This window comes from Entelurus aequoreus, linkage group LG20 (genome assembly GCF_033978785.1).
Source record: "Entelurus aequoreus isolate RoL-2023_Sb linkage group LG20, RoL_Eaeq_v1.1, whole genome shotgun sequence".
NCBI lineage: Eukaryota > Metazoa > Chordata > Actinopteri > Syngnathiformes > Syngnathidae > Entelurus > Entelurus aequoreus.
In genome coordinates this window covers 34,153,449-34,175,646 of record NC_084750.1, presented here as the reverse complement: position 1 = coordinate 34,175,646, position 22,198 = coordinate 34,153,449, and the positions used below count along the sequence as shown (strand labels likewise).

General features: G+C 41.5%; 1 protein-coding gene across 2 annotated transcripts in view; it reads left to right on the top strand.

Moving 5' to 3' along the window:
• The window catches only part of med30 (mediator complex subunit 30), a 148,052-nt gene that overhangs the window by 13,457 nt on the left and 112,397 nt on the right, over positions 1–22,198 (top strand). The window lies entirely within an intron of this gene.

Sequence of the window (22,198 nt, the reverse complement as noted above, 5' to 3'; positions counted from 1 at the left end):
TTTGATAAAACCCAACACCAAGAATAGACATTTGAAAGGCAATTTGAAATAAATAAAGAATAGTGAACAACAGGCTGAATAAGTGTACGTTATATGAGGCATAAATAACCAACTGAGAACGTGCCTGGTATGTTAACGTAACATATTATGGTAAGAGTCATTCAAATAACTATAACATATAGAACATGCTATACGTTTACCAAACAATCTGTCACTCCTAATCGCTAAATCCCATGAAATCTTATAAGTCTAGTCTCTTACGTGAATGAGCTAAATAATATTATTTGATATTTTACGGTAATGTGTTAATAATTTCACACGAGTCGCTCCTGAGTATAAGTCGCACCTATGAAACTATGAAAAAATCTCCGATTTATAGTCCGAAAAATAGGGTAATAGGAATTGACCTATTCCACCTCTAAAGCAATTGAAAACAACTCTAATAACGCTTTATTTACATGTTATGTATGTAATGTAGTAACAGGCACATTCATTACAACATATAATACTTACAGTATATAATATTTGTGTCACTATTAAGGATGAGTACCATTCACATTTCAACCGATACGGTTCCGATTCCGGGTACCTGGGAATCAAGACCGGTGCCGTACGATACCAGTTTTTGGTACTTTTGTGTGTGCTCATGTGTTATTAAATATACATTTCTTTAATAATAATATCATTATTTTATTTTAAGTTTAACAATGTGCTGAAAAAACAGTTGTCTAGTTGCTAAATGACAGTATAGTAGACTTTGTATGCATTTGCAATTATAATAAGTTCAATAAATCAAAGTTTATTTATATAGCCCTTAATCACAAGTGTCTCAAAGGGCTGCACAAGCCACAATGACATCCTCGGCTCAGTTAAGTTAAGAATCAGAATCAGAAATAGGGTAGGTAATAGAAGGGTCTCAATAGCCATGTGTACATGGACAACATTTATTTAATCTGGTCATCATTTAGATCAGTGGTTCTCAAATGGGGGTACGCGTACCCCTGGGGGTACTTGAAGGTATGCCAAGGGGTACGTGAGATTTTTTAAAAATGTCTGTCAAAAAGAACTGTGATAAGAAATGCAACAATGCAATATTCAGTGTTGACAGCTAGATTTTTTGTGGACATGTTCCATAAATATTGATGTTAAAGATTTCTTTTTTTGTGAAGAAATGTTTAGAATTAAGTTCATGAATCCAGATGGATCTCTATTACAATCCCCAAAGAGGGCACTTTAAGTTGATGATTACTTCTATGTGTAGAAATCTTTATTTATAATTGAATCACTTGATTATTTTTCAACATGTTTTTAGTTATTTTTATATCTTTTTTTCCAAATAGTTCAATAAAGACCACAACAAATGAGCAATATTTTGCACTGTTATACAATTTAATAAATCAGAAACTGATGACATAGTGCTGTATTTTACTTCTTTATCTCTTTTTTTCAACCAAAAATGCTTTGCTACCAAAAATGCTTGGCTCTGATTAGGGGGTACTTGAATTAAAAAAAATGTTCACAGGGGGTACATCACTGAAAAAAGGTTGAGAACCACTGATTTAGATTATAGAAATGGGACCCATAACCTCCCTGCTTGGCACTCAGCATCAAGGGGGGGTTAAATCACCAAAAATGATTCCCGGGCACGGCCACCGCTGCTGCCCACTGCTCCCCTCACCTCCCAGGGGGTGAACAACGGTGATGGGTCAAATGCAGAGAATAATTTCGCCACACCTAGTGTGTGTGTGACAATCATTGGTACTTTAACTTTAACTTTAGAATGTTTAGTGTACATGTGCCCTGAAAAAAATTATCTGATTATGACATGTATTTTTATGCATCACACCTTAAATCGAGATACTTTACTATGACATGTGCAGAACCGAACATACACGGAAAGGTGTATTATAATTTGTGCTGTGGCGCCATTTTTTGGATGAGTTCGCTCACTTCAGCCTGTTCAGTGGCCTTGTGGTTAGAGTTTCCGCCCTGAGATTGGTAGGTCGGGAGTTCAAACCCTGGCCGAGTCATACCAAAAACTATAAAAATGTGACGCATTACCTCCCTGCTTGGCACTCAGCATCAAGGATTGGAATTGGGGGTTAAATCACCAAAATGATTCCTGAGCGCGGCCACCACTGCTCCCCTCACCTCCCAGGGGGTGGAACAAGGGGATGGGTCAATTGCAGAGGGTAATTTCACCACACCTAGTGTGTGTGTGTGACTATCAGTGGTACTTTAACTTTCAGGTGCTGAAGAAGCAGTAGGCTTCCACTGTAAACAAACATGACTTTGTGCATTTATGCTTGTTCGACGTATTTTTTCCTTCTGTTCAGTACTTTTGTTTTACATCTCTTTTTTGAAATGGATATGTTCTGTGCTTTTTATGTTGTGATTATATACCGGTTGTGGCGCGTCTTCACGTTACGACATTCTGTGTACGTGTTTGAAGCTAGCAGATAGCACTTGGAGTAGCTGTAATGTCGTGAATAATTGACACTTAATACATACTTTTATTTTTGCTAGTCTCGTTTTAAAGCAACAAACTCAACAGTGTATAATGCTACGTCTGGATATGTTGAAATGGGGGGGTACAGACAACAGCAAGACAATCGCTTCATTCCCAGACTAATAAGTGTAGTCCCCCTCCACCACCAAAGTATAGCTGACATCAAAGACATGCGCAGTAAGGATAATTCTAACCCAAATTCGGAAGGTTTTCATGCGCTACAAACCGAATGACTATCGGCATAAACCACCCGTTTCGATCGGAATTAAATTTTAATCCGAATGTGTGTAATTGAGCCAGAATATATAAAAATGGGACCCATAACCTCCCTGCTTGGCACTCAGCAACAAAGGGTTGGAGTTGGGGGTTAAATCACGAAAATGATTCCCGGGCGCGGCGCCGCTGCTGCCCACTGCTCCCCAAGGGGATGGGACAAATGCAGAGGACAAATTTCACCACATCTAGTGTGTGTGTGACAATCATTGGTACTTTAATCTTAATCTTTAATATAGATTGGTTGCAATCCCATGACCTAGAGGCACATTTGTGCACTTCAAGGTTTCTGGCGATTAGGGTACTTTTTATTAACCTGAATCAGTGCAGATTTAGGCTTATTTGTAAAGGTTTAGAGGCAAATATAAAAGCGATCATGAAAAAAATATTTTAAAATGGGATGGTGTGAATTTCCTGCCATAAATATTAGTCTCATCTACAATTCATGTCTGCAGTTATTATGTGAAGCATATTTTGTCTCATTATTTAGCTGTGTATGTCCCTGTTGTTCAGCCTGAATCTTTGCTAGCGATGTCAAGATTCAGTGCAATGCTGGCTAAAATAGAAGGCTTTTGGAGGAAGTAGACCATTGTTACCATCACAGCCCGCTCCTCTTTATAGACACAAACAATGACAATCCTTACTCTGGGGGACTCTAATCTCAACTACTCCCTCTAGGTGTTTCTTTTCCACACTTCAAGACTAATTTGTCCCACACAGGTGAGTCTCCAGAGTGCCTTTGCGGCCAGTTATAATCTCCAGCCACCTTCTGAAAAAAACAGAACATGTGCTGTGCTGCACTCTCTTTTTCTTCATGCATGGCCAGACACACGCCAAATACAAACATTTATGCAGTGTCTCACTACCACACAGACATGCATGTTAACATACACACTTACTGGTTCATTGCACTCATGCACTTTGTAGAGGTACATACAGCTAAACTATACCCCTATAAAGTCTGTTTGATTGGATTTATGCATTAATGAAGTGCACTACATGACTGCAACCAGCACAGGTATAATTGATTTAGTGTAATTTAAAAATGTCCGCTATGGGAAGTTGAACTATCAATCAATCAATCAATCAATGTTTATTTATATAGCCCTAAATCACAAGTGTCTCAAAGGGCTGTACAAGCCACAACGACATCCTCGGTACAGAGCCCACATAAGGGCAAGGAAAACTCACCCCAGTGGGACGTCAATGTGAATGACTATGAGAAACCTTGGAGAGGACCGCATATGTGGGTAACCCCCCCCCCCCCCCCCCCCCCTCTAGGGGAGACCGAAAGCAATGGATGTCGAGTGGGTCTGACATAATATTGTGAAAGTCCAACACATCAGCGAAAGTCCAGTCCACGGTGGGGCCAGCAGGAACCATCCCGAGTGGAGACGGGTCAGCAGCGTAGAGATGTCCCCATCTGATGGACAGGCTAGCGGTCCACCCCGGGTTGGGAGCAGAGTAGAAAAGAAAAGAAAAGAAACGGCAGATCAACTGGTCTAAAAAGGGAGTCTATTTAAAGGCTAGAGTATACAAATGAGTTTTAAGATGAGACTTAAATGCTTCTACTGAGGTAGCATCTCTAACTTTTACCGGGAGGGCATTCCATAGTATTGGAGCCCGAATAGAAAACGCTCTATAGCCCGCAGACTTTTTTTGGGCTCTGGGAATCACTAATAAGCCGGAGTTCTTTGAACGCAGATTTCTTGCCGGGACATATGGTACAATACAATCGTCAAGATAGGCAGGAGCTTGACCGTGTAGTATTTTATACGTAAGTAGTAAAACCTTAAAGTCGCATCTTAGATGCACAGGAAGCCAGTGCAAGTGAGCCAGTATAGGCGTAATATGATCAAACTTTCTTGTTTTTGTCAAAAGTCTAGCAGCCGCATTTTGTACCATCTGTAATCTTTTAATGCTAGACATAGGGAGGCCCGAAAATAAAACGTTATAGTAATCGAGACGAGATGTAACGAACGCATGGATAATGATCTCAGCATCGCTTGTGGACAAAATGGAACAAATTTTAGCGATATTACGGAGATGAAAGAAGGCCGTTTTAGTAACACTCTTAATGTGCGACTCAAACGAGAGAGTTGGGTCGAAGATAATACCCAGATTCTTTACCGAGTCGCCTTGTTTAATTGTTTGGTTGTCAAATGTTAAGGTGGTATTATTAAATAGATGTCGGTGTTGAGCAGGACCGATAATCAGCAATTCCGTTTTCTTAGCGTTGAGTTGCAAAAAGTTAGCGGACATCCATTGTTTAATTTCATTAAGACACGCCTCCAGCTGACTACAATCCGGCGTGTTGGTCAGCTTTAGGGGCATGTAGAGTTGGGTGTCATCAGCATAACAGTGAAAGCTAACACCGTATTTGCGTATGATGTCACCTAGTGGCAGCATGTAAATACTAAAGAGTGCAGGGCCAAGAACCGAACCCTGGGGAACTCCGCACGTTACCTTAACATAGTCCGAGGTCACATTGTTATGGGAGACACACTGCATCCTGTCAGTAAGATAAGAGTTAAACCAAGACAAGGCTAAGTCTGTCATCCCAATACGCGTTTTGATACGCTCTAATAAAATATTATGATCAACAGTATCGAAAGCGGGGCTAAGATCAAGAAGCAGCAACATAGATGAAGCATCAGAATCCATCGTTAGCAATAGATCATTAGTCATTTTTGCGAGGCCTGTCTCCGTAGAGTGATTTGCCCTGAAACCGGACTGAAAAGGTTCACAGAGATTGTTAGACGCTAAGTGTTCATTTAGCTGCTGTGCTACAATTTTTTCGAGGATTTTCCAGATAAACGGAAGGTGGGACACCGGCCGGTAGTTTACCAGGAGATCAGGATCGAGGTTAGGTCTTTTGAGTAGAGGAAGTATAACCGCTTTTTTGAATGCTAGGGGAACAGTGCCAGAGGAAAGTGATAAGTTTATAATATTTAACACTGATGGACCTAATAATACAAAAAGCTCCTTGATAAGTTTCCCAGGAATTGGGTCAAGTACACATGTTGTTTGTTTTGTCCCATTTACACATTTTGACAATTCCTCCAATGTTATTTCATCAAAGAGAGAGAAACTATTTTGGAGGGCGGTATCCGTCGTATATACAGTCGTATTTGTGTTAATAGAACCCAGTTGTAGCTGAGATGCATTGTCTTTAATCTCTTTTCTAATGACTTCAATTTTCTTATTAAAGAAATTCATAAAGTCATCTGCTGAGTGGGTGGAGCTACTGGGAGGAGTCCCTTGTTGGGTTAGCGATGCTACTGTACTAAACAGAAATTTAGGATCATTTTTGTTGAGGTGGATGAGATTTGAGTAATATTTAGCTTTAGCTGAGGTAAGCATGCGTTTATAAGTTATTAAACTATCACACCATGCTTGATGGAAAACCTCAAGTTTAGTCGCACGCCATTTGTGTTCCAGCTTTCTACATGATAATTTCTGGGCTTTAGTTTCTTCTGTAAACCATGGGGTACGCCTTTTAGGGGCCCTTTTTAGCTTTAGCGGTGCTACACTATCAATGGTGTCGCGCAGGGCGTCATTAAAGTTGTTAGTGAGGTTATCAATAGAGCCCACATAATTTGGGAATGGTGCCATTACCGAAGGCAGTAGGTCAGTAAGAGTCGTCGTTGTGGCAGCATTAATGTTGCGGCTGCTATAGTAGTTATTATTATTATTATTAGTTTGTTGACAATTTGTCAGAACTTCGAATTTTATAAGGTAATGATCGGACATTACTTTAGTGTACGGGAGTATCGTAACTTTAGAGGTGGTGACACCCCTGACAAGCACTAGATCTATCGTATTACCGTTGCGATGCGTGGGTTCATTTATTATTTGTGTAAGACCACAGCTATCAATTATAGTCTGGAGCGCCACGCATGGAGGGTCCGATGGGGTATTCATATGGATATTAAAGTCCCCCATTATGATTATATTGTCGGCGTGCATCACTAGATCAGCAACAAACTCTGAGAATTCACTGATGAAGTCCGAATAGGGCCCAGGGGGGCGGTAGATAACAGCCAGGTGGAGAGGCAGCGGTGTGACAAACCTCAAAGTGAGCACCTCAAACGAGTTATATTTATTATTTAGGTTAGGTGTAAGATTATAGTTTTCATTGTATATTAGTGCGACACCCCCTCCCCTTTTAAGAGGTCGGGCAACATGTGTATTGGTATAGTTAGGAGGAGATGTCTCATTTAGCGCAAAAAAATCGTCTGGTTTGAGCCAGGTCTCGGCGAGACCAATGACGTCAAGTTTGTTGTCTCTAATGACTTCATTAACTAATAACGTTTTGGAAGATAATGATCTTATGTTTAAAAAGCCCATATTATAAGTAGTGGGCTGTTTTGAGGATTGTTTATTGAAATTATCCGAAGTAGCAATATTAATAATGTTGCGTTTATTATGCGTATTGCACTTTAAATAGTTTCGACCATATCTAGGAATTGATACGACGGGGGTATTCAGATTGTTTGCTTGATGTTGCGATAAACTGAACGCATCATAGTTAGCTACCTCAGTACAATGTATGTCTGCCTCTGACACGGTCACAAAAGAAAAAACATTATGTGAGTTGTGTTTTATTCTAAGAGAATTGCTATGTGTGCAGGGATTATCCAGCCTGACGCCGGCTAGTTCTAGTTTAAATGGCTTCTTACCCGGAGACTCCACGCTTCTTTGGTTAGCTTTTCTCTTTGTTGTTAGCCCCGCTCGGCATCCCCGCTTCTGCTTCCGCTCGCACGGCTTATGTCGTCTCCATTGGCGGTCACCGCTAGCACTTGACTCCGCTGCTACAAAGGCCGCTCGATGTAGCCCGCGAAGTATTCCCATGCTAGCGAGGAGGTCCACCGTACATGCATCTTTCTGCCAAAAAGACCGGGACAGCATTACTCTTCTTAAAATGATTTGCATTGAAACAGAACATTCAGAGTAAGATTCTCCTGTCTCATTATAAATAAGAAAAACATAGTGGAACCTGTTTAATCAAGGCCCCTCAGATTGGTTGGTTTATGGGCTGACAAAAATGGTTGTCAACATAACCGGAAACCAAAACCATTTGTTCCTTGCATTTACTTGTGACTTAAGGTTGTTGGCTGACATCGTTTTCTTTCATTTGTGAATATTTTTTGAATTCTTGTGTTTTAATGACATTTAAAATCCTTATGTAACAGCTGCTGTGGTAATTTATTTGTACGGCTTGCATACAATGACATTAAATACGATTTAGTACATGCGCACCTTTCATTTGTTCGCAATAAATAAATAAATAAATTATAAAAGGGTGCATTTTGTTGTTTGTGGTAGAAATGAGGTTAATACCATCATGCTTTTGTTTTGAAGCTCAAGCACTGAACAGGAAGCCGCTGTTTGTATGTTTTAATGTTGTCTAACTAGACCAGTGTCGAGGCCCACCACAAGCAGAAAATGTAAAAAAAATTAAACTCAGTAGCTTATATTGACATTATAAAGTCGTTTTCATCAAATACTTGACATATTTGTTTAATAAGAATTTAGAACATAACCATAAGCATTTATGCATGCATTACTAATTAATTTGTCTGAAAGTAGGCCTACAAAGCAATTAGCTACCTGCTGCCACCGACTGTTATGGAAGAGTATTACATGGTTACTTTGCCAATCTCCAGACAGTGCAGACACTCAACAACGGCGCATTATTTGCGGATTATAAATATTGTTTTGCAAAAAATATTTGAAACTGCATAATTTCCCACGGCACACCAGCCAATATTTCACAGGCACGGTGGTTGGAAAATACTGAACTCAACATATTTGTGTTGCTATTGTCGTTTTTGTTGCATAGCGAATATGACGAAGTTAAAAATATTCCAACACATTGGAATCAGAATCGGCTTTATTGGCCAAGTATGTTTAACACACAAAGAATTCGACTCGGTAGACTGTGCTGTCTTTGTTCAATGCAAGAAACTATGAGAGAACACAATACCGTGGTGGCCATCCACGGCACCATATTGGTGTTAGAACAAGTGGGAAACATTAAAGAACACAAAGGACGTACAATAAATTAAAGGAAACCAAAACTGATGCAACCAGCTGCCACTTCAGAGTTGTTTTTTCTGCATACAGCTACAAAAGTTGTATGCTTGCATGTTCGAAATAAACTCAAACTCAAACTCAAACTCAAAGTAAAAAACAAACGAAAAAGCAATAAATAATACATGCTGCGCACACACACGATTGCACCATGCAAAGACAAACAACAAAACAAAACAAACACAATTTCAACACCCACAGACACTAGGGGTGAGTACCAAATTCAGTACTTTAATACGTACCGACCAAAGTCTGTTGGTACTACCGGGTACCGATTCACGTAAAATCAGATGGTGCCATACCTTGCTACCTTTTTTGCACGGGACGTCATGCCTGGTTGCAAACTTAGCACCGACTTAAGCACTTGGTCAAGAAACAAGCAGTAAAGCACTCAAATCAAGCACTCGAAGCACTCAAATCGGACATAGACGATCTGCTTCAAGGTAACCAAGCCAAGAAGGTACCCAAAAGTAAAGTAAGGTTCCACTTTTCGAAAAGCATTAGCTCGATGCTAATTTAGTTTGGATTTGCAAAAGACCTGCTACTAATTAGCATTAGCGATTTTACACTGCGATTTCACACCTCCAAATTTGGTAATAAAAACTATAAGATGCATGTTACAATCAAACAGCTGGTGTGTGCAATACTTGCAGTGTAATCTAAAATCTAAAAAACTACTTCCTAGCTAAGGCAAACACACCGTACTCTATACACTGCTACCATCTAATGTCTTGGAATTACACCTAAATGCAAAGTTTACTACATAATACAGCATGTACTTGCAAATGAAACAAAGAAGTGTAAGAAAGCATGATATGTAACAACTGGACAGCACAGCTCAGTGCTCATGAAAAAATAAGATTTTTCTATCAAACAATTTTTTATCGTTTTGACATATTTTCAATTGTTGGTGCTCTTTGTACAATGTACTTGAGATTGTTTAGAGACTTCAATGACGTTTTAAAATAAAAACAACTAACAACAAATCTAACATCTTCTTTGGGTGTTAATATAGACTATACTTGTGTTTAGAGACTCTTTACTTCTGTCACTGGATGTCCCTGACTTTATCTTCTTAAAGCCGCCACTGTCCTCTTAATATTTGCACATTTTGTAGATGGCTGTCCGTGGGTATATCTGGGATATATTAAAATTACAACCCCTTCGCAGAAATGCTGACAACGCTCCAGACAAGGGCGTGCGTTTTGTTCACAGCGCGGTTTTCGGTTATCAAAGTCTTTTTTTCAGCGATCAAGTTTTCTGTACATCATTTGTCAATATTGCGCAAATAATAGGCTATATATACAAACCCCGTTTCCATATGATTTGGGAAATTATGTTAGATGTAAATATGAACGGAATACAATGATTTGCAAATCGTTTTCAACCCATATTCAATTGAATGCACTACAAAGACACCATATTTGATGTTTAAACTCATAAACTTTTTTTTTTTTGTTTCAAATAATAATTAACTTAGAATTTCATGGCTGCAACACATTAAGATTAAGATTAAAGTACCAATGATTGTCACACACACACTAGATGTGGTGAAATTTGTCCTCTGCATTTGACCCATCCCCTTGGGGAGCAGTGGGCAGCAGCGGCGCCGCGCCCGGGAATCATTTTAGTGATTTAACATGCCAAAGTAGTTGGGAAGGGGCATGTTCGCCACTGTGTTACATGGCCTTTCCTTTTAACAACACTCAGTAAACGTTTGGGAACTGAGGAGACACATTTTTGAAGCTTCTCAGGTGGAATTCTTTCCCATTCTTGCTTGATGTACAGCTTAAGTTGTTCAACAGTCCGGGGGTCTCCCTTGTGCTATTTTAGGCTTCATAATGCGCCACACATTTTCAATGGGAGACAGGTCTGGACTACAGGCAGGCCAGTCTAGTACCCGCACTCTTTTACTATGAAGCCACGTTGATGTAACACTTGGCTTGGCATTGTCTTGCTGAAATAAGCAGGGGCGTCCATGGTAATGTTGCTTGGATGGCAACATATGTTGCTCCAAAACCTGTATGTACCTTTCGCCTTCACAGATGTGTAAGTTACCCATGTCTTGGGCACTAATACACCCCCATACCATCACTCATGCTGGCTTTTACACTTTGCGCCTACAACAATCCGGGTGCTTCTTTTCCTCTTTGGTCCGGAGGACACGACGTCCACAGTTTCCAAAAACAATTTGAAATGTGGACTCGTCAGACCACAGAACACTTTTCCACTTTGTATCAGTCCATCTTAGATGAGCTCAGACCCAGCGAAGCCAACGGCGTTTCTGGGTGTTGTTGATAAACAGTTTTCGCCTTGCATAGGAGAGTTTTAACTTGCACTTACAGATGTAGTGACTAACTGTAGTTACTGACAGTGGGTTTCTGAAGTGTTCCTGAGCCCATGTGGTGATATCCTTTACACACTGATGTCGCTTGTTGATGCAGTACAGCCTGAGGGATCGAAGGTCACGGGCTTAGCTGCTTACGTGCAGTGATTTCTCCAGATTCTCTGAACCCTTTGATGATATTATGGACCGTAGATGGTGAAATCCCTAAATTCCTTGCAATAGCTGGTTGAGAAAGGTTTTTCTTAAACTGTTCAACAATTTGCTCAGGCATTTGTTGACAAAGTGGTGACCCTCGCCCCATCCTTGTTTGTGAATGACTGAGCATTTCATGGAATCTACTTTTATACCCAATCATGGCACCCACCTGTTCCCAATTTGTCTGTTCACCTGTGGGATGTTCCAAATAAGTGTTTGATGAGCATTCCTCAACTTTATCAGTATTTATTGCCACCTTTCCCAACTTCTTTGTCACGTGTTGCTGGCATCAAATTCTAAAGTTAATGATTATTTGCACAAAAAAAAGTTTATCAGTTTGAACATCAAATATGTTGTCTTTGTAGCATATTCATTTGAATATGGGTTGAAAAGGATTTGCAAATCATTGTATTCTGTTTATATTTACATCTAACACAATTTCCCAACTCATATGGAAACTGGGTTTGTATATCAATTCATATTGTAATGACCATCGATCCAGTTTCTACCGCTTGTCCCTCTCGGGGTCGCGGGGGGTGCTGGGGCCTATCCCAGCTGCACTCAGGTGGAAGGCGGAGTACACCCTGGACAAGTCGCCACCTCATCGCAGGGCCAACAAAGATAGAAAACATTCACACTTACATTCACACACTAGGAACAATTTAGTGTTGCCAATCAACATATCCCCAGGTGCATGTCTTTGGAGGTTGTTAATGTTTTATGTTCGTGTCGTTTGGATTTGATGTCAGTTTTTCCCTTGATCACAAATGCACCTTTCGTGCCTGAAAGGTGATTGGTGGAGAATGAGGAAGTGTTGTTGTGTGTTTAGTAGGGTTGTATGGTATACCGGTATTAGTATAGTACATCGATACTAATGAATCATATTCGGTACGATACAGCCTCTGAAAAGTACAGTTTTTTTGGCATCCCAACATATTCTTTCGTTTTTTTAAATGTATATTATGTTTATAAACTCAGGAAATACGTCTCTGGACCAATGAATATGACCAATGTATGATCCTGTAATGATTTGGTATCGGATTGATACCCAAATTTGTGGTATCATCCAAAACTAATGTAAAGTATCAAACAACAGAAGAATAAGTGAGCCTTTGTTTTAGGGGTGCATTGGATCAAAAAACTCACGGTTCGGATCGTTTCTCTGATCAGAGTCACGGATCGGATAATTTTTCGGATCAGCAAAAAAAAAAAAAAAGACAAGACAAATAAACAGAAGTTTTGTCTGTTTTTGTGTATTAACACTTTTAAATTATTAAATTAAATTATATAAAATCAACTTAAAGTGCACAAGGCATAGTATCTTCTAATGAAAAACAATGCAATAGAGAAGGGCATTTTTCCTTTCTTTAAACTTGGACCAATGACCATTAATAAAAAACAACTTAAAGTGCAACATAAGAAGGCACATCTTCCTTGAAACATAGGTAGTGAAATAAAGCCTGACATCTGGAGTGATGGTGCTGTCTTCCATACTTGGAGCCATGGATTGTAGAATCCTTGTTTTCAGTGGCAGGATCATTGACACAGATGGTGAAGTTTCAGTGCTCAGTCGAGATTTAACAGTTTTGAGGGGTTTAAGCACCTGGAGGACCTCTTCTGCCACTCTCACATCATCATCAGACAGGGTGATGATGTCTTTGACATTTTTCTTCAGGGTCTTGTGGGTCAATGCAGAGTATATAGCTGCCTGCTGCTCCAACATATCATAAGTGGAGTTCCACCTCGTTGGGACATCATGTATGAGCTTATGAGTAGGCAGCTTTAGCATTTATTGCTTTGTCTTAAGCACATGAGCAGCTGTTGTGCTTGGGTGGAAGTTGGAAACCACCTTCCTGATCCTCCCAAGGAGGCGCTCCATCCTATTGACTGAGATTCCCTTCTGTGATGCCAAATTCACTACATGTGCAAAGCACCTGTCTGTGGTCCCAGTCCTGCCTCATTCACTCCATTTATTTGATTTTTGGCATTATCAGTTGTGACTGGGATATTAGTACTGGGCCTCTTTATCTTCCATTCCTCCACTGCTTGTGTCAGTACCTGCGCAAGGTGACTCTCGTAGAGGGGGCGTGTCTTCTCATCTCCCATTCTGCTGTGATGAAGTGAGCGCTTATCGTCACATAGCTCCCCTGGACGTCCACCAGTCTGTCGTGAGCGCAACAGATGATGCTCGGGATAGTTCATCCACAACTTTTTTCTTCTCCTGCTCATAAAGATCTGGCACAATCTTATCGCTGAAGTGGGTACGCGACGGAATGTCGTAACGTGGCTCAAGCACTTTCAGCATGTTTAAAACCCTCCTTTTGCACAAGTGAATATGGCCTCATGTCTGCACCTAGAAACACACCGATTAAATGGCGCGGAGCGTTCAAGTTCCTCCGTTACTCCGCTCGCCATGACCACGCTGTGTTTGTACTGAACATGCGAACAACTTTTTTTTTTTCATAAATCAAACCGCGGATCACGTGTGTGCCGAACAGAAGATATTGATTCGAACGGATCAATGTTCGGATTCAGGAGGAACAGTGTGGTTTTCGTCCTGGTCGTGGAACTGTGGACCAGCTCTATACTCTCGGCAGGGTCCTTGAGGGTGCATGGGAGTTTGCCCAACCAGTCTACATGTGTTTTGTGGACTTGGAGAAGGCATTCGACCGTGTCCCTCGGGAAGTCTTGTGGGGAGTGCTCAGAGAGTATGGGGTATCGGACTGTCTGATTGTGGCGGTCCGCTCCCTGTATGATCAGTGCCAGAGTTTGGTCTGCATTGCCGGCAGTAAGTCGGACACGTTTCCAGTGAGGGTTGGACTCCGCCAAGGCTGCCCTTTCTCACCGATTCTGTTCATAACTTTTATGGACAGAATTTCTAGGCGCAGTCAAGGCGTTGAGGGGATCTGGTTTGGTGGCTGCAGGATTAGGTCTCTGCTTTTTGCAGATGATGTGGTCCTGATGGCTTCATCTGGCCAGGATCTTCAGCTCTCGCTGGATCGGTTCGCAGCTGAGTGTGAAGCGACTGGGATGAGAATCAGCACCTCCAAGTCCGAGTCCATGGTTCTCGCCCGGAAAAGGGTGGAGTGCCATCTCCGGGTTGCGGAGGAGACCCTACCCCAAGTGGAGGAGTTCAAGTACCTTGGAGTCTTGTTCACGAGTGAGGGAAGAGTGGATCGTGAGATCGACAGGCGGATCAGTGCGGCGTCTTCAGTAATGCGGACGCTGTATCGATCCGTTGTGGTGAAGAAGGAACTGAGCCGGAAGGCAAAGCTCTCAATTTACCAGTCGATCTATGTTCCCATCCTCACCTATGGTCATGAGCTTTGGGTTATGACCGAAAGGACAAGATCACGGGTACAAGCGGCCGAAATTAGTTTCCTCCGCCGGGTGGCGGGGCTCTCCCTTAGAGATAGGGTGAGAAGCTCTGCCATCCGGGGGGAGCTCAAAGTAAATCAATCATCAATCAATCAATCAGCTTTATTGTCCATTCTTACATGTACAAGACACATAAGAACTGAAATTACATTTTCGGCACAATCCCGCTAAGAGCAGACATACGTTACAGGGAGACAAGACGGGACCGCCAACGGATCAGCCTCACTTAGGCGCTCCTTAAAAAGGTGGGAAAAAGGTGACATTGGGGAAGTGGGGAAGTAAAAAAAAATATCAGTCTGAGGCTGGACCCTCAGGAATGGTCCAGACTGAGTCCGAGGAAAAAAACCTCACATAGCATGGCACACATAAACAAGGTACATTTAATCACAACAACTCGCAACAGAGTCATCCAACAGGACCTTGGAGGCCAGCAGCTGCTGTTGAGCGCTGCTCAGCCCCCAAACCCCGGAGGAATAAAGCAGTGGTGAAGGCGTTGGTTTGGGGAGGGGTATGTGCGTGCATGTATGCCCAATTAACTTGGGTGAGATGTTGGATTGTCTTTATGGGCCGAGGCCGGCCCCAAGAGTTCAAGAGTTCAAGAGTCTGACCCAGGTGCTTTTGAAAAAAAGGGAAAGGTCAAAAGCGTCCATCTTTGAGGAGTCCTCGGGGGAGTGTTTTCAAACAGCCTGTTCCTCAAGGCCATTCGAGGGAGTCGAATCGTAGATTAAGATGTTGTTTTTTCTTCGAGCAGTCAAAACAATGACATTCCTGCTCTATATGCTGGCTCTGAAAATTCCAATTTATTCTTTCTGTAACATCATCAAGATGGAATCTACCTTGCGATTCAAATCAGCAATCGCTCCAGTCTGTGATCCCACAGCACGACCCAGTCCTTCCATTGCGTTGAACAGCCTGTTGGCCCCTTGAGTGGCTGCCATCGTCTTCCGAATTTGACGATACACCAGAGCAATGCCCAGCCCAATCAGCAAATGCCCTGCGATCACAGCTCCAAATAGGTAGATGTCTTCCACGTCCTCGATGGAAAGGACTGAGAGGCACATGATTCTCCAAGTATTCCAGGAGTCTCTCACGTACCCCGCAGCAATGGTTCCATCAGGGCAGCCAGGCTCCCCCGAGCCTCTTTTCCTTGTCGAAAAGACTGTGTCAATTGCGTCGAGAGTCCAGTTGATCAAATTCATTTTGATGTTTAGATTTGAGGACAGCTCAAGAAAAGAGGCTTCAAAATAGTTCAGACAAGACAAAAAACAAAGAGAGCAAGCAGGGAAGGAGGGAGCGGAGAAAAATGCGACCGCCCTCACTAGAGGCAAGACAGAAAGCCGCTGCTCCTCCACATTGAGAGGAGCCAGTTGAGGTGGTTCGGGCATCTGGTCAGGATGCCACCCGAACGCCTCCCTAGGGAGGTGTTTAGGGCACGTCCGACCGGTAGGAGGCCACGGGGAAGACCCAGGACACGTTGGGAAGACTATGTCTCCAGGCTGGCCTGGGAACGCCTCGGGATCCCCCGGGAAGAGCTGGACGAAGTGGCTGGGGAGAGGGAAGTCTGGGTTTCCCTGCTTAGGCTGCTTCCCCCGCGACCCGACCTCGGATAAGCGGAGGAAGATGGATGGATGGATGGATGGATGGATCAATGTTGATCCGTTGCACCACTACTTTGTTTGCTTACTTACTAATAAAAGACAAGTTGTCTTGTATGTTCACTATTTTATTTAAAGGCCTACTGAAACCCACTACTACCGACCACGCAGTCTGATAGTTTATATATCAATGATGAAATCTTAACATTGCAACACTGGGTTGACTTATAAAGTGCAATTTTAAATTTCCCGAGAAACTTCCGGTTGAAAACGTGTAGGTATGATGACGTTTGCGCGTGAGGTCAATGGTTGAAGCGGAAGTATTCGGACACATTGTATCCCAATACAAACAGCTCTGTTTTCATCACAAAATTCCACAGTATTCTGGACATCTGTGTTGGTGAATCTTTTGCAATTTGTTTAATGAACAATAGAGACTGCAAAGAAGAAAGCTGTGGGTGGGATCGGTGTATTAGCGGCTGGCTGCAGCAACACAACCAGGAGGACTTTGAGTCGAATAGCAGACGCGCTATCCGACACTAGCCGCCAACCGCATCGATGATCGGGTGAAGTCCTTCGATCGCTTCTGACCGTAACTTAGTGTGTCGTCGATCGCTGGAACGCACGTGAGCACGGGTGTTGATGAGCAGATGAGGGCTGGCGTAGGTGGATAGCTAATGTTTTTAGCATAGCTCTGACGAGGTCCCGTAGCTAAGTTAGCTTCAATGGCGTCGTTAGCAACAGCATTACTGTACATGATGATCATGTTAGCTAGGCTACACTATATTATATTTAATTTGTTTTCAAGTAAAAAAAAAAATCCCTTATTTTCTATATTTGCTGTACAGATTTCCTTTACAAAGATATGTGTGGGATACTTCTCTTGTTGCCTTATTTATAATTTGACTTTATTTAATGGATTTATATTAATGTTTGGCGCAGCCGGACCGGAGCAGGAGAGGATAGAAAGAGGAAAAAAGTGAGACCGAGGGGGATATTGCGGGCACAAGAGGGGCATAAGACAGAGACAACAGAACAGCATCAGCAAATACAATATGTACAAAAGTGATAGTAAAGAAGCAGTTCGTGAAGTAAATAATAACACAGAAATGACAATGAACAATATTGCACTACAAATGGAGCAATACAAATACCAATAGAAATAGCACTATTGATAATGAATATTAATAATAATTAAGTATATTATCAACAATACAATTGTTTCAAATGCAACAATACATATATGTAATGATAACTTGAATTACAAAATAAAGCTGATAAACGGAGGGGAAAAAAGAGAAGCGAACTGTATTAACCTTGTAGATTGTTATAGTAACAATAGGCTAAGCTTTGTCAGTGTGCCGTGTTTTCCCCTAGGGGAACAACATTAAAGGCCTACTGAAATGATTTTTTAAAATTTAAACGGGAATAGCAGATCCATTCTATGTGTCATACTTGATCATTTCGCGATATTGCCATATTTTTGCTGAAAGGATTTAGTAGAGAAAATAGACGATAAAGTTCGCAACTTTTGCTCGCTGATAAAAAAAGCCTTGCCTGTACCGGAAGTAGCGTGACGTCAGAGGAGGTAATATCCTCACAATTTTCCTTTGTTTACAATGGAGCGAGAGAGATTCGGACCGAGAAAGTGACGATTACCCCATTAATTTGAGCGAGGATGAAAGATTCGTAGATGAGGAACGTTACAGTGAAGGACTTGAGAGGCAGTGATGGATGTATCTTTTTTCGCTCTGACCGTAACTTAGGTACAAGCTGGCTCATTGGATTCCACACTCTCTCCTGTTTCTATTGTGGATCACGGATTTGTATTTTAAACCACCTCGGATACTATATCCTCTTGAAAATGAGAGTCGAGAACGCGAAATCGACATTTAAAGTGACTTTTATCTCCAAGACAATACATCGGTGACACACTTAGCTACTGAGCTAACGTGATAGCATCGTTCTCAAATGCAGATAGAAACAAAATAAATAAACCCCTTACTGGAAGGATAGACAGAAGATCAACAATACTATTAAACCATGTACATGTAACTACACGGTTAAAAATTCTCAGCCTGGTAAGGCTTAACTATGCTGTTGCTAACGACGCTAAGGCTAATTTAGCAACTTAGCAACCGGACCTCACAGAACTATGTACTCTCTCCTTTTTCTATTGTGGATCACGGATTTGTGTTTTAAACCACCTCGCATACTATATCCTCTTGAAAATGAGAGTCGAGCACGCGAAATGGACATTTAAAGTGACTTTTATCTCCAAGACAATACATCGGTGACACACTTAGCTACTGAGCTAACGTGATAGCATCGTTCTCAAATGAAGATAGAAACAAAATAAATAAACCCCTGACTGGAAGGATAGACAGAAGATCAACAATACTATTAAACCATGTACATGTAACTACACGGTTAAAAATTCTCAGCCTGGTAAGGCTTAACAATGCTGTTGCTAACGACGCTAAGGCTAATTTAGCAACTTAGCAACCGGACCTCACAGAACTATGATAAAAACATTAGCGCTCCACCTACGCCAGCCAGCCCTCATCTTCCTATCAACAGCCGTGCTCACCTGCGTTCCAGCGATCAACGGCGCAACGAAGGACTTCATCCGTGGGTTTGGCGGCAAGCATCGGCTAGGCGTCTGCTATCAGGGTAAGTAGTCCTTGTTGTGTTGCTGTAAGTATTGTACTTAGCCGCTAAGACACCGATCGATCCCACCTACAACGTTCTTCTTTGCAGCCTCCATTGTTCATTAAACAAATTGCAAAAGATTCACCAACACAGATGTCCAGACTACTGTGGAATTTTGTCGAAGAAAACAAGAGGTTTTTGTATCGGGTCCGATGGGGTACAACCACTTCCGTGGATTTTGTGACGTCACGCGCATAAATCATATCCAAAGGAGTTTTTCAACCGGAAGTGTGGCGGGAATTTTAAAATTGCACTTTATAAGTTAACCCGGCCGTATTGGCATGTGTTTCAATGTTAAGATTTCATCATTGATATATAAACTATCCGACTGCGTGGTCGGTAGTAGTGGCTTTCAGTAGGCCTTTAATATATATGTTTGATGAAACGTGATTATATGCATGAGTGTATGTATGCATATGTGCTTGTATATGTATGTTTGTACAGTGAATGTGTGTTTGGATGTATGTACAGTGAGTGTGTATGTATGTACTGTATTTGTGTATGTATGTGGGAGCGTATGTACCAATGTATGTGGGTAAGTACTTATGTGTACGAATGAATGAATGTGTATGTATGAATGAATGAATGAATGAAATCCCTTATTTTCAAGTTGTGGTGGTAATTAAGTTGCTGTGGCGGCGCGCTACATTCATTTACATTAAGAGGAAACCCTGGATACTACACTAACTATTAATAGTATCGACATCCGGATCATTCAGCCCTACCTTTCTTTTACTCGAGTTCTCAAGTGATGATGATACTTGGCAGAAACCTCCGTTTATTTTCCGCCACGGTGGTGAGAATTAGTATTTTAGATACGCATTCACTTGCGCTCAAATTTGAGCCGATGATCTGGCAAGACATGCACCCTCCTGCAATTAATGCACGCAACTCCTACATCTGTGTAACAAAGAATATAGAAATATAATTGTTTCTCTTGAGCGTGCATCCCTTTTAAAGGAATCCTTCACGTGAGTACAATTTTTAACCATTTAAACACTGGGACACAACTGCGGTAAAGATCATTTAAAAAAAAGCTGGGATCGGGACATCTCTAACTGTAACTACACCAACAAGTGCGCCTGGACCAGTTAGGTAGGTAGGTAGGTCTTTATTGTCATTGCACAAGTACAACAAAACTTTGTTTTCAGCACAAGCCCGTTCAAGATTAGACAAACAAACAGTGTGGAGGGTTACAGAACAGGAATGCTGATGGGTCGCCACAAGGCGCCCTGTAAAAGATGGAAAAAAGGTAAACGCTGGGGGAGGATGAGTAAAAAAATACAATCCAGACTGGGCTCTTAAGAGTGCCCAGTCTGGAGTGGGAAAAAAACTCCATAGCAAAGCACATATACATATTACAATATACATCTCGAGACTTGCAACAGAGGGGAGGGAGTGGGGGCTACGGTGGAGGGCTGCTGCCCAGCCGTCCATCACCCCTAAGGGATTTGCGTCGAGAGCGGTGGGGTATGTGTGTGTGGCGTATAATTTTTGTGGATGCATGTGTGTGTGTAAGCCTGCTGCGTGCCACGGCCTTGGTGTTGTGCAGCTTTGAGTCAGTTACCGGTAGTTAGTTTGATTGTTTTCACTTCTGACCAAACCCATAAGGGGGAAAGCTAATTTCGGTTAAAAAAAACACAATTTAATGAGTGTGGCATTGTTGTGATGTAAACCTTCATTGAGTTGTCATGGCATCCAGGCCATTTTTCCTCTACTGGTCCTATTAAAATGCTGCTTTGCTTCAGTTCAGGGCTGACCAGCCGATAGCATAGCACACATGCTCGTCCGGGAAGAAGCATTGTTAATCTTGGCCCCTGTGTGCGTACCATTCATCACCCTGGACATTTCAGGTGCCTGCCTGACAGCTTGCTCACTACTGGCTGCCCCAAACTGGAAGTGGAATCAATGACTCAGGCAGTGTGACCTCATTGCGGCCTAATTTGCAGCAGACCCGATTTAATGAACAGCTGGACCAAAAGCACATGTTGTTGTTTCTTTTTTCTTTCCAGCTGTTGTCATGGCCTAATTCTCGAGCCCTGACCTACTCCTTATTTTTCTTCCCTTTTCTTGCTCTATTTTATTCATCCCTAGTCTGACCTCATCAGACTATTTCTTTCAAGTTTATTTTGGTTGTGTTCCTACTTTCTTCTTTCCATTCAGGTTATTGTTCCCCTCTTTTTTTTCTTGCAACAAGGCAACCAGGTGAACTTCATTAGCCCATTCTTCTCTGTCGTTGTAGGAAACCACATCCATCTTTAGATGGGGGAGGCAGGAGTTTATGACTTACACAGGCACACACATTACATTCGTCATTCATCTTCGCCACCTCACTCAGCACATTTCAGCTGCCAAAGTCAGCCTACTACCTTTTTAAACTTCTATAAGTTCTTAGCTGTGTTGGTGCCCTTATACAATTCCACCTCTCTTGTATTCTTGAACCAGAGACAAACTTCATTTGTGGCTAATAAGGTCTCATATTCTGTTCATTTCCTTGTGGTCATCTCTCTGCAAGAGTCAGAGTGCATTTTAGCTCACATTGGGCCTGATCTACTCAGATATAAATAACAAGTGCTAAATAGTGTATACTTTTTTTGTAATATTAGTGGGCATGTTGCAGGTAATATACTAAGATTTAGTAGTAGTAGTAGTTTATTTTGGACAAAATAAATAATAAAACAATTTAAATCTTTACAGTACAGTAAAGTACAGAAATAGAAACAAATACTTCACAATGAAAACGCATACAAAATTAAAACAATACATAATGGTTAGGTTTTTTTCATATCCAAAAAGGAGTGGGAAGAAGTGAAACATATTTACTCCCACCCCTCATTTATAAATCAAATAACTAGCTTTCTTATCGTTATTATGTATTATTATGATTCATTTATTGGTCTTATTACAATATATTATGAAGAGTCTAATACTCTCTTTACTGTGGCACAAAATACAGTACACACAAGTACTAAGTGACGGTAACACCAACCAGTAACAAGTTAATAACGACCCAAATAGTTATAATAATAAGAATGTTAACACTTTCATTGTTGTTAACCCTCCTTTTTGTACATATTGAAAATCATGTCTTTG